Source organism: Caretta caretta, chromosome 9 (genome assembly GCF_965140235.1).
Source record: "Caretta caretta isolate rCarCar2 chromosome 9, rCarCar1.hap1, whole genome shotgun sequence".
Classification (NCBI taxonomy): domain Eukaryota; kingdom Metazoa; phylum Chordata; order Testudines; family Cheloniidae; genus Caretta; species Caretta caretta.
This window is the reverse complement of record NC_134214.1, coordinates 13,015,941-13,027,849: the sequence shown is the minus strand read 5'-3', so window position 1 is coordinate 13,027,849 and position 11,909 is coordinate 13,015,941. Positions and strand designations below refer to the sequence as shown.

The following is an 11,909-nucleotide window of genomic DNA, read 5'->3' as shown; positions in this document are numbered from 1 at the left end:
TAGATAGTGGGATAAAACTTGTTAAAATGAATCAAGAGTCATAGATTGTGTTGTTAAGTAAAAGAATGAATGAGTGCATGGAATGGAGAGCCTGAAGCAGGGAAATAATTGGCTAGTAAATCGTGCCAGCCTAATCCTAAGAATTTCAACCTTGATATCGATGGGCCGAAGAATATGCAAAGTGGAGATAACCGGATGACCCCCAGAGGGCAAACCGGAATCCACTCAAAACGCATCAAGGAAGAACAAGAAGATAACACCTAGCCATCACGGAGCTGTCATGGATGTACCACCTGCTGATTGATGGGCATCTCAGTTGTAAATTCAACATGATGAAGCAACTTCCATAGACTTGTATTGAACCAGAGACCTATAAAAATTGGGTCCAGGGACTGTGTTCTTTGAGTCTGGTTCTACGACCACCCTCCAGGAGCATCAGATGCACATCCGACGACGACTCGGCTCCACTCTCGTGTCCAGGCCACCTGGCCAGTGACTTGGCACAAGCAACATCTAGGTTGGTAACTATAACAACCTTTATGTAGAACCTGTGTGTGAATGTCTGTGTGTGTGAATGGATCTATATAGAAATTGCATATAGGAATATTTTGTTGTATTTACAATAAACGTGGCAATTTGCCTTGTCCCTCTTACAAGATCCTGGTGGTATCATTTTTATTAGTGTAACAGCTTGGCCTGCTACTTGACATCCCATTGGGTTTGTTTTTTGTTTTTTTAAATGGAGAGCACTTTAAACTGTGGTTTTATTCTTCCTTCAGTGCCAAACTGTACAACTCTCATTAACATGGCTGCTATTGACTTTAATGAGATTCACACGGCTAAATCAAGCACAAACTCTCCGACCATCACAAATTCTTGGTCCCCTGAACACAGCTCAAATAACAGATGTGCAGAGATCTTTGAAAGGGTTAGATCCCTACCTCACACACCAGTGCGGCTGCCCAGGCAACAACAACGGTTGCTACTTTGGCCCCACAGAGCCAAAGATTCTCAATGGTCCCCACTCTACAGCCGAGAGCAGCCTCTATATGCAGCTTACCTGCAGCCCGTTCCCCACCACCACAGCCTCATGCGGCCAAACTATGGTAGCTCTGCTGTTTTTAAAGATTTCATGCAATAACCAGTATGTGAAGCAGAACTGTGAGGGGAGGCAGGATCTTCCCTCAAAAATAAATAAAAGCTTACTACAGTGAGGCTATGATTCCTGCATGTCCTTGCATGACATGCTATGCAAAAGCTATAGCAAGCAGAGATTACACATGGGCACATGCAGGGTTAAGTTCCAGGCACAAAGGTCCTCTAAAAGCAGTAGTTCCATGTGCCTTGTGCACTGGTTCCCTTACTTGAAAGGAAATATAGTAAGAAGACACAGAGTGTGGGCCTATCTCCTCATACTAATGATGGAGTTAACTATATTCCCCCTCTTAGGTCACACTTCTGCTACCAAGCAGTAGCAGCTTAGCACCAGAACATTAACATAGGATTGGATTCCACTATACAACTGCCTTTCTCCCTCAACCCCTTTCATAGATTCCAAGGCTAGAAGGGACCCAGTGTGATTATCTAATCCAGGGGTGGCCAACCTGTGGATCCAGAGCCACATGCGGCTCTTCAGAGGTTAATATGCATCTCCTTGCATAGGCGCCAACTTTCCAATGTGCTACAGGGTGCTCACTGCTCAACCCCTGGCTCTGCCCCAGGCCCCAGCCGCACTCAACTCCACTCCTTCCCCCCCTTCACCTGAGTCTGCCGTGCCCTTGCTCCTTCTCCTCTCCCCGCACGCCCCCAAGTCTCCTGCACACCACAAAACAGCTGATCACGGCAGGCGGGAGGTGCAGGGATGGAGGGTTAGGTGCTGATCGGTGGTGCTGCAGCGCGGGAGCTGACAAAAGGCTGCTGATGTGTTACTGTGGCTCTTTGGCAATGCACACTGGTAAATTCTGGCTCCTTCTCAGGCTGAGGCTGGCTACCCCCGATCTAATCTGACCTCCTCTATAACACAGATCATAGAACTTTCCCAAAATAATTTCTAAAGCAGACTTTAGAAAAATAGCCAATCTTGATTTAAAAATTCACAGTGATGGAGACTCCACCACGACCCTTGGTAAATTGTTCCAATGGTTAATTATTGGAACAATCCCCTCGTTTTTAAAATTGTACACCATATTTGTTTATCTTCAACTTCCAGCCATTGGCTTGTGCTATACTTTTTCTCTGCTAGATTGAAAAACCTATTATTACCTATTTGTTCCCCATGAAGGTGTGCACAGACTGTAATCAAGTCACCCCTTAATCTTCTCTTTGTTAAGCTAAATAGATTGAGCCTCTTGAATCAACAAGGCTCATTTTCTAATACTTTAACCATTATCCTGACTCTTCTCTGAACCCTCTCCAATTGCTCAACATCCTTCTCAAGTTGTTGACACCAGAACAGGACACAGTATTCCAGCAGTGGTTGCACCCGTGCCAATACAGAGATAAAATAACCTCTGTGTTCCTACTTGAGCTTCTCCTGTTTATGCATCCACCGAACACATTAACCCTTTTGGCCACAGTGCAGAGAGTTCATATTCAGCTGATTATCCATCACAACCCCCAACATTTTTCAGTCACTGCTTCCCAGGATAGAGTCCTCCATCCCCAGTGTATGAGTAATGCTGCTCCTGCACTGTCTCCAGTGTGTGTGTGTAGCCCACCGCAGGAGCGTGGTGGATCTTTGTCTTTCTTTCTAGTGGCTTGTCCATAGAAGCAGTAGAGCATCATGCTTTTATCTGCCAGTGTTTCAGAATCAAGTCCCATTGTCAGCCCAAGGTGCAGGTTGAAAAGACATACATAATTGTTGAGTGCTGTATGCAAAATGAGGATCTGGTCTCCGTGATCTACATTAATTTCTTAGGAAAGTGAGGATTTTCTCTACAGAGAGAGGCAGCTGCAACTTGTATGTGTGAACCTGAAAAGGTTCAGGGATTTGCCTTTGATAATTGTGCAAGCCACCTGGCTCTACCAAAAAATGGGCTGAAAAATCTCCGGAGAAAAACCTTAAATGAGGCTAGGCCTGTCCAGATACACCAGAAGGTGGATGGGGAAGGGGCCAGAAGAAGCCATTTCTTTGCCTGTGCATCCATACAAGATAAAGCTATATTCTGTATGTCTGCTGCCCCATCAGTTGGCTGGCAGAAGAGTGTTGCCAGCAATACTAACTGGACCCAAAAGGGGATGTATCTGGGGAGGAGGTAGGTGGATCCATGCCTTTCCCCAAATTCTGGCAAGCAAGGGAAGGATGCTGGGGCACATGAGGAGCATGCTTTAGTAAAGGCATAGCAAGATCCATGATACCCAAGCACCACTGGAGGAGAAATGCTTTACTCAAGCACAGTGCTCCCAGGCACAGCTGCCAAAGCACCATCCCTCTTAGTCCTGCCTTAAGGGGAATCATTTAACCCCTGGCATTTTACCCTTTTTGATTTTAGCTAGAACCAGAAGGAGGAACAAAGACACATGAACTGATGGAACAAAAGTCTTTAAAAGTTACCCCAACATTTATGAGCCTAAAAAACAGAGGGGAGATAAAATTTAAAGCCAAGTTTTATGGGGCTTTTAATTTTATCACCATCCCAGTACAGAAAAACAGTCTAGTGCACAACAGCTCAGCCCTTCAACAGAAAACAATATATCGTCAATCTGGAACCTGCTGGAGTAGCTCTGTCTCGTTTAGGCCCACATAAAATCTCTAGGATTGATGGTTACACATGCACCATATATTTTTCCCCATATTTATTTTCAAAAATTCATTTACACATTAAAAAGCCTCTTCCATTGTCTCTTTGCCACTTCTGTGTCACAATATAATTGCCTATTTCTTATGCTACAATTGATCACTCTACACAGAGTAAGGAAAGAAAGTTGAAACCCCTCAGTATAATGGAAATGCTTGTCTAAAGACATGATCACAGGAAGGCCCATCAAGGAACCACTGGATGGTCTCATTCTCGTGAAAGAGAGATTCAGCTTTGTGTTACAAAGGGGAGTTGGGAGGGAAATATCTTGTGAATGAGACCTGCAGCCTAATTAAATGAATATATTAAAGGTTTCTGCTTCTGACAAGGGAGAAGTAGCTGTCATTCTCCTCAGCACTTTGTGAATTAAGTTGCTGTCCTTCATTATCCCAAAGATTTTTATTACTCTGTTTTTTGTGAGTGCAGCGAGCTAGAACAGCAGAGATAATAGGTTATTATAGGAAAATTTGGCTTTGACATTTATATGATAAATTTGGAGCCAATTAGATGAAAAATACTCCATTAGATAAAGTGAGTGTACCAATTACTTCAGTGAAGAGCTATTGCTAATAATATAATTGAAATGTATAGAGTGCTGGGCACAGCCCTCTGGAAGTTGATTGTATAAATGATGGTAATAATAGACATGTAAATATTTTAGTTCCTAGCCATTTTCAGGCTGTTTGTGGAGTTTTCATAGTAGGAGTCTATTTCCATACAGATGTTAAAAACCCACCCAGTAATTAGCTATGAAAAGCTTGTGATCCGTCAGATTTTCCGGAGTAAATTTTTACAAAATAAAAAAAAAAAGCAGCTGTTTTCAGTACCACTTACATGCTACTTCATGCAAATGAAACAAGTATGGGCGGCAATTAAGCCACATTCTCCCCCTTTGCCCCTGGAAAAACCCAACAGCCCAGAAAATGACATTTTCTTAACTGGAAGAATGAATCACAACAACAACTAAATATAAACAGAGTAATAGGATGAAATTAAGAAAGGAAATATTTTGCTGAGTACTAGGAAGGGGAGAGGCTTTTTGACAGCAAGATGTATTAAACTGTGAAATAGCCTCCCCGGGGAACTGGTAGAAGCCCCAAAACTTGAGACATTTAAATATGAAATTGGACATCACACTAGAATATATATATATGACAGAAAACAAGCCCATGTTAGCTGACAGGATGGGTGGGTAGGGACTTAATAAACAGCTTCCATTTCAAATTCTGATTGCAATGAACATTTATTAATTCAGATACTACAGTGATGACAGCCATATAAGTAGCTGCTGTGCTGAGACCAATGCCTATCATGCCAACCTAGATTGCCTCGTTTCCTGGCACTCCCGCCATCTGTCTATCTCCATCTGTTGTTTCTTGTTTTACACTGAGATTGTGAACTCTTTGGGGCAGGGACTACCATGCCTTTTAGTTCTGTGTTTGTATAGTGCCTAGTACAATGAAGTCCTGCTCCATGAACTACTGAGCAACCTGAATTCCACCCTTCTTCCATGATTGCATGGAAACTTGAAGGCCGCATCTGCTGACTTGGGGCTCGTTTATGGCTGGCCCTGAGCAGGTGTTCTAGAGAGGAATGGGAATGAACGTCTCCTCCACCAGCAGCACACCTATGCAAGAGGCAGCCATAATCCTGCTGCAGAGCACTAGGAAGAACAAGGAGGGAAGTCAACCAGCAAACTCTGCAGTGCTCCATGCCTCAAAGGGATATAGCTATGAACACTGAAGCGCGAGCAGGCCTAGAGAAAACCAGGGAATGCTTTCTATGCATTGTTATGGGAGCCATTGAATACTGTGGTCCCTAAGTACATACAGTTACAACTCCTCCCTTCACAGCACTCACATACTGACAATGCGCATTCAAAAGTGCTCATGTTTTTGCACAGACAAAATGTTTAAGCCTGGTTGCCTTAAAGTTAGGCTTTCAAACCCACATTTAGGAACCGAAGTGGCTTGATTGTCAGAGTCCCTAAGCACTCAAATCCCACAGAAGTCTAGCTAGAGATGTTTAGCATCCTTGAAAAGCAGCTCACTTCTAACTTAAGTGCCTAAATATAGATTTGGGGTCCGAACTAGGGGCACCCAGGTTTAAGAATTTTGGCCATGGACTTTAGGCCCTATCTTTAAAGGCTCAAGCCTTTCTTGTACATTCAGTGTGGTATCCACAGAACAATGCTGAGCTCTTTAAGAGAGCACCATCCATTCTATACAGACATTCCATGCATAAAACTAACTGAAAGGAGAGAGGTTTCAGAGGGGTAGCCATGTTAGTCTAAAGAATTAATTTGCAAACTTGACACCATCAAATAGGCCTGAATAAAGACTGGGAGTGTCTAGGTCACTACAAAAAATAATTTCCCCTCTGTTGATACTCACCCCTTCTGGTCAACTGTTGGGTATGGCCACATCCACCCTAACTGAATTGGCCTCGTTAGCACTGACCCCCCACTTAGTAAGGCAACTCATCTTTTCATGTGCTGTATATTTATACTTGCCTACTTTTTTTTCCACTCCAAGCATCTGGTGAAGTGGGTCATAGCCCATGAAAGCTTATGCTCAAATAAATGTGTTAGTCTCTAAGGTGCCACAAGGACTCCTCATTGTTTTTGGTGAAAGGAGAGAGCTATGGGAAGAGTCACATTGCAGCCAGCAAAAAAAAAAAAAAAAAAAAGGTTTAATTCTCTTTCACTAACAGATAAGCCAAGGCAGGAAAGAGAGATCATGAAAGCATCAACTAGCGCTGAATTTAAGGTTGTGTAAGTGCTTCCATTATTTCCCCTACTCTGTCATCACCTCTTCACTGAAACCTTGTGCTGCCTATTGAGAATTCTTCACTTGAAAATAAGAGACGTGTTACTCAGCATGACTTACCGCAGGAACTTCATACTATAAAAGAAGCCAGGCAACGTCCCAAATCATTTCCTGCTGGTTTGCTAATCCTTTCTTCACTTTCTCGTCCACATATTCAGATAATGGGACCTTGGACCGCCTTTACAGCCAGAGTAACACCTTTGGCTTCATTGAGGATATTTGTTGTTTTGCCTTTTCTAATGCGGGCTAGCTGTACATGCTTTCCAATACTTGATGGCACCACTGTTATTTAGCTCTACAAGCAGAAGTATGACCTCAAATATGTCCTCACAAATTCAGCAACTATTCCTCCCAGCTCAAGTTCCTTCTTGACCCTACCTAACAAGGGAAAACCCTCAATTTTTCTGTTACGAACATCATCTCCCCCCATCTGACCAGCTCATCTGATGCAATCAGTGGGGTTTTTTTTCATAGATATTTAGGTCAGAAGGGACCATTATGATCATCTAGTCTGACCTCCTGCACAACGCAGGCCACAGAATTTCACCCACCACTCCTGCAAAAAACCTCACACCTATATCTGTGCTTTTGAAGTCCTCAAATCGTAGTTTAAAGACTTCAAAGAGCAGAGAATCCTCCAGCAAGTGACAAGTTGGTATCTGTTCTCCACTTCTTATGCTTATCCATGGCAAGCAATTCACATGCACTTTATAGAAAGTTGTAACTCCTACTAACAATCCAGCAATGCTTCGCAACAGCATAGTCGAAGACAGAAGTGATTGAAAATTAAATCATTAACAGTATATAGCAGCAGTTCTCAAACTTTAGCAACCCAAGGACCCCCATGATTTAAAATGTTTTGCAGACCCCCAAGCCAGCTTCTAATTTTCCCCAGGGTCATCAACCCCTGCTCAGCCCCAGGCTCCCCCCCGACCTCTTTCCACCCCCTCGTCTGAGCACGCCCCATCCCCAGTCCTCTCCCTCCCAGTGCCTCCTGCATGCCACTGATCATCTGTTCCACAGTGTGCAGGAGGCACTGGGAGGGAGGAGGAGGAGTTGATCAGTGAGGCCAATGGCCCCGGACATGTCTCGCAGACCCCCTGGAGTATCCTGGGGGTCTGCAGACCCCAGTTTGAGAACTGCTGGTATATAGGCTTTGGGGAGTTTCCTTACTGATCATCATCTGCTATTGCCATGTGCTGAGAACTTCCTAAAAGTTGATTCTAAATTATTGTCTCCTAAACGTTGTACATTGCCTGGGCAGCTGGTATATTGTTAGGAGGCATTTTTCACCCACCTTGCGCAATATTCATTAACACATGCAACAATGGACAAACATAGCTACGCTTTTGTTTCTTCCTTTGTAGCTTTAATGACTGAGTGCTCCATGCCAGAGCAGTTTAGGATTCTAAACAGCTTGATCTAAGGATTCCCACTTTAACATAGACCCACTTGTCTTTAATGCTAAACCAGGGACTACTTGAAGAATACCATCGAGACAGCCTCTTAACTATGACTTATCTCTCTTTCACAAACAGCAAGAAGCATTCTCCACTCCAGGAACTAGCTGCTGTGTTTTACTCAGATTATTATTTTTCACCCACCCACTTGCAATGTGCAGCTGAATCTTTAAACATTTCATCTAACCTGCCGGACCTGGCTTTTTGGTGTATTGTTTTGAACTGGAACTCAGTGTTCCTGAATGGAATGCATCTTGCAAGGGAGAGGTCCCCTAAAAGCTTGAAGACTTTGATAGGAACAACAGCAGAGAGCACTATTCAGGTTAAATATTGCTGACTCTATTTGGCCCTTCAACAAAACTGATCTTGCTCAGTTCACTACCTCTAGGACCTCTGCCAAAGCAGGGTTTGCTGGAGTGCAATGTGCTTCGGTTATTTTTATTGTCACATAGGGAGCTTTTTCAGCACCAATGAATTATGGAAGATCTGATGAAGGTGGAAAATTGTATTTTTTACCACAAGGAATAGTGATACAAGACAAGACAAGACAACCTGCTCCTGTAGAAGCCATTGGAGCAGCACATCTATGTAGCAGTAAATGAATGACTAATTTCAGAGTCGAGAGCTGGGTGTTTGATGATTTATTTGTAAGCATTTTGATTAATCATTAAAATGTTTTTTTCCGTACAAGTCTGTCTATTTGTAACAATATTGCAGGATCCAGCTGAAAAACAGTGGGTCTGATTTTCCTCGTTTCTACTGGAGTAAAACAGGAATAACTCAATGGATTTACACCAGAGTAAGTGAGGCAAGAATCAGGCTCATTTACACCACTGTAAATCCAGAGTTATTCCTTTTGTCCCATTTTGTTTACTCAAGTTAAATTTTAAACAAACAAAATTTCCTAGAACTAAATAAGTCTCAAGAGCAGTCCCCCGCACCCTTTCAATTTAACTTTCCCAAATACAAATCCTCAACAGTATATGCAGGATACTTACACTATGTCAGATACCGAGTTATTTTGTGTTCAGTAGCATTCCCAGTGTGGGGTATCCCTAAACATCTTTGAACTAAAACAATAAACGATTTATGGAACTAGTTGCTTCACCTTTTATGCTCCTTCTCAAAGAGGAGTCAAAATCATCTCTACTGGCCAGGCTTTCAAAAGGGTTCAGCACAAGAGCTCCAAAGAAGAAAAGGTCCTGGGTGTGGAGCGGAGTTGAAAATCCACTAGCTATCATCACCATCATCATTCAGAACAGTTTATTTCCTTCTTGCCTCCTTTAGAACTATCAAAGGCTCTATTTACCAGCACTTCTAGAGCTTCCTCCATAATACGCTGAGTTGCCTTCCAGCCAGGATCTCTGTAATCATTAGATAAATTGAACTGACTATAGAACGGATGTTTGTCTTTAAAACAAAAGAAACTCTCCCAATAGCATATGCTGCCTTTTGCATCCCACGCTTATTTTATAAATACTTACATGTGTAGAGCACCTTGACTCCAAAAGATCTGAAAGTACTTTATAAAAATCTGAGAATACATTTCTCGCACCAGTGAAATACAGTCAATCTCTGGGGTGGAAGAGGGAAAAGCAGCATGAAACAAAGGTTTAGGACAGGAAGTGAAGAAAAATACCATAGGCAAAATTTTCAAAAGGACTTAAGTAATTGAGGAGCTTAAGTCCTTTTTTAAAAGTGATTTATGCCTTGAGGCCCCTTAGTCTCATTAAAAGTCAATGTGATTTAGGCTCCTCAGTGCAAAAGTCACTTTTGAAAGTAGGATTAGGTGCTCTTGAAAATTTAACCTCATCTCAAATTGAGCCCAAAACGGGAATGTAGGTAGGCAAAAAAAAAATGCAAAGTTAGAAACGGATCACAACTCCACCACCTGTTTTTAGCAGTGCCATGGACTCTTTACCAATCACTATCGGTGAGGAACCTGGTAGATCACTTTAAAAATGGGAATTGCCACAGCACGATACCCTATAGACCCCAAAGCGGGCCATTGTTTTGGCACCATCACTAAGCAAAGAGTAATACCTACCAAATTATCAATTCCACTTCCTGCAGCCTCTGGGTCTTCCTCTGGAAATCTCCAGTCAAAAGTGAAAAGCTGAAAAGTTCACAAGATGCCCACGTTTAACTAAAAACCTTCCACAGGATTTCCATTTTAATCAATGGAAGAGCTTCACAAAGTCTGTCTATACCGTTCTAACTAAGGAGTCTAAACTCCTAAACAATAAATATACAATCAAAAAAACTAAATTAAACACAGCCAGCAGCTCTTATGTCTCCAGAACATACTTTCCTTGCTTCTGGTCAACAAATCCTCTCTCCCTTCATCATGAGTGTGGCCTGGACAATTTTATAAAGGTTCTGGACCCAACTAGGCTTATCTGCAGCCAGTCACTTGAAATCAGGGACCCCCCCTGAGTTGAGAAAATCTGAAAACCCAAGCAGGATTTAAGCCAAATAAAACCCCGTAGCACTCAGCAGAGCCACTTACTACAGACAATACAGGGACTTAGGTATGGGACACCCTCCTGGGGGCACCACCCCCTCTTAGACCCAGTCTTAGTTTCCTTGGTGGTTTTCTAAAGAACTGTTTTTGGTAGTGTAATGGGGTGCACTCACCTCTCATGAGCACCCCCTTTCTCAGTGCAGATGCCTACACACTCTGTGGTGGGTCTTCACAGACTCATCCCTCCAGCCACGTCATACACAGTCTGTCTGTAAGATAAAAGCAAAACAAACCCCTTCCGGGGTACAAGTCCAACGGGGGCCTCTTCCAATGCCCTCCATGATGTCTTTCTCAAGTTGTTCCTGGAGGCACTGTCTTTGCCCTTTGAGGGCCTTTCTGGGCCCAGATCTTCAGTTGGGCCAGTAAAAGAGTTCAACAAATTTATTTGAGCATAAGCTTTTGTGAGCTACAGCTGTAGCTCATGAAAGCTTATGCTCAAATAAATTGGTTGGTTATTCTCTAAGGTGCCACAAGTACTCCTTTTCTTTTTGCAGATACAGACTAACACGGCTGCTACTCTGAAACCTAAAAGAGTTCAGTCCCCCTTCTGTGGTACATCAAAGTCCAGGCCACTTTCCCAGTGGCTGATGGGGGAGACCCAGCCCCACCCTCTGTTCTGGGTCCCAGCCCAGGGACCCTATAGAGAGCAGCCATGCCACGTCCTTTTATCTAAGCTGAATTGCTGCTCTAATTCCCTGGGCCACTTCCCCACAGCCCCATCTCATTCTTTGCCCTTACCTCAGGATCTTATCCTGGTCTCACCAGACAGTCCTGAGTCTCACCAGACAGTCCTGAACTCCTTCATATTTCCCCCAGCCACTGCCAGCACTGCTTTGTCCAGGGTCCTGTACCTCCCTCAGCCAGGCACACCATCCACACACCGCCAGCTCCAGCAATGAACTGAACTCCTTTTGCCCCTGCAGCTCTTCTTATACTAGCCTGCTGGGTCCTGATTGGCTGCTTCCCACACAGCCTCTCCAGGTACCTTGGAGGACCTCTCTGCTGCCCTTTTCTGGGGTGGGGTGTGGCAGGGCCATGAGGCCTCCAGCAGGAGGCCTCCTGATCTAGTCCACCATGTCACAGGCATCTACATAAAGTGTACAATTTGTAAACTGTATTTAATTCAGGAAATATTAACCAAAGAAAGCTAATCACAATCAGCTTTGCAGTAGAAACTGACGGCATGCTTTTATATGACTAAGCCTTCCTTGCCAGCCAACTTTTTTGAGCCCCACTCACCACTACAAAAGGCTCTGTTATTACCCTCATTATTGCAGTAACGCGGACTCCTGTAGTTAAG

The 11,909-nt window shown here is 43.5% G+C and overlaps 1 long non-coding RNA gene across 1 annotated transcript; it reads right to left on the bottom strand.

Moving 5' to 3' along the window:
• Positions 1–8,752: 8,752 nt before the first annotated feature.
• On the bottom strand, positions 8,753–11,488 carry LOC125642915 (uncharacterized). Its single transcript, XR_007358528.2, has 4 exons — positions 11,348–11,488; positions 10,723–10,818; positions 10,133–10,201; positions 8,753–9,449 (listed from the first exon to the last, which is right to left on the bottom strand). It is a non-coding gene; the product is annotated as an uncharacterized LOC125642915 (long non-coding RNA).
• Positions 11,489–11,909: the final 421 nt, after the last annotated feature.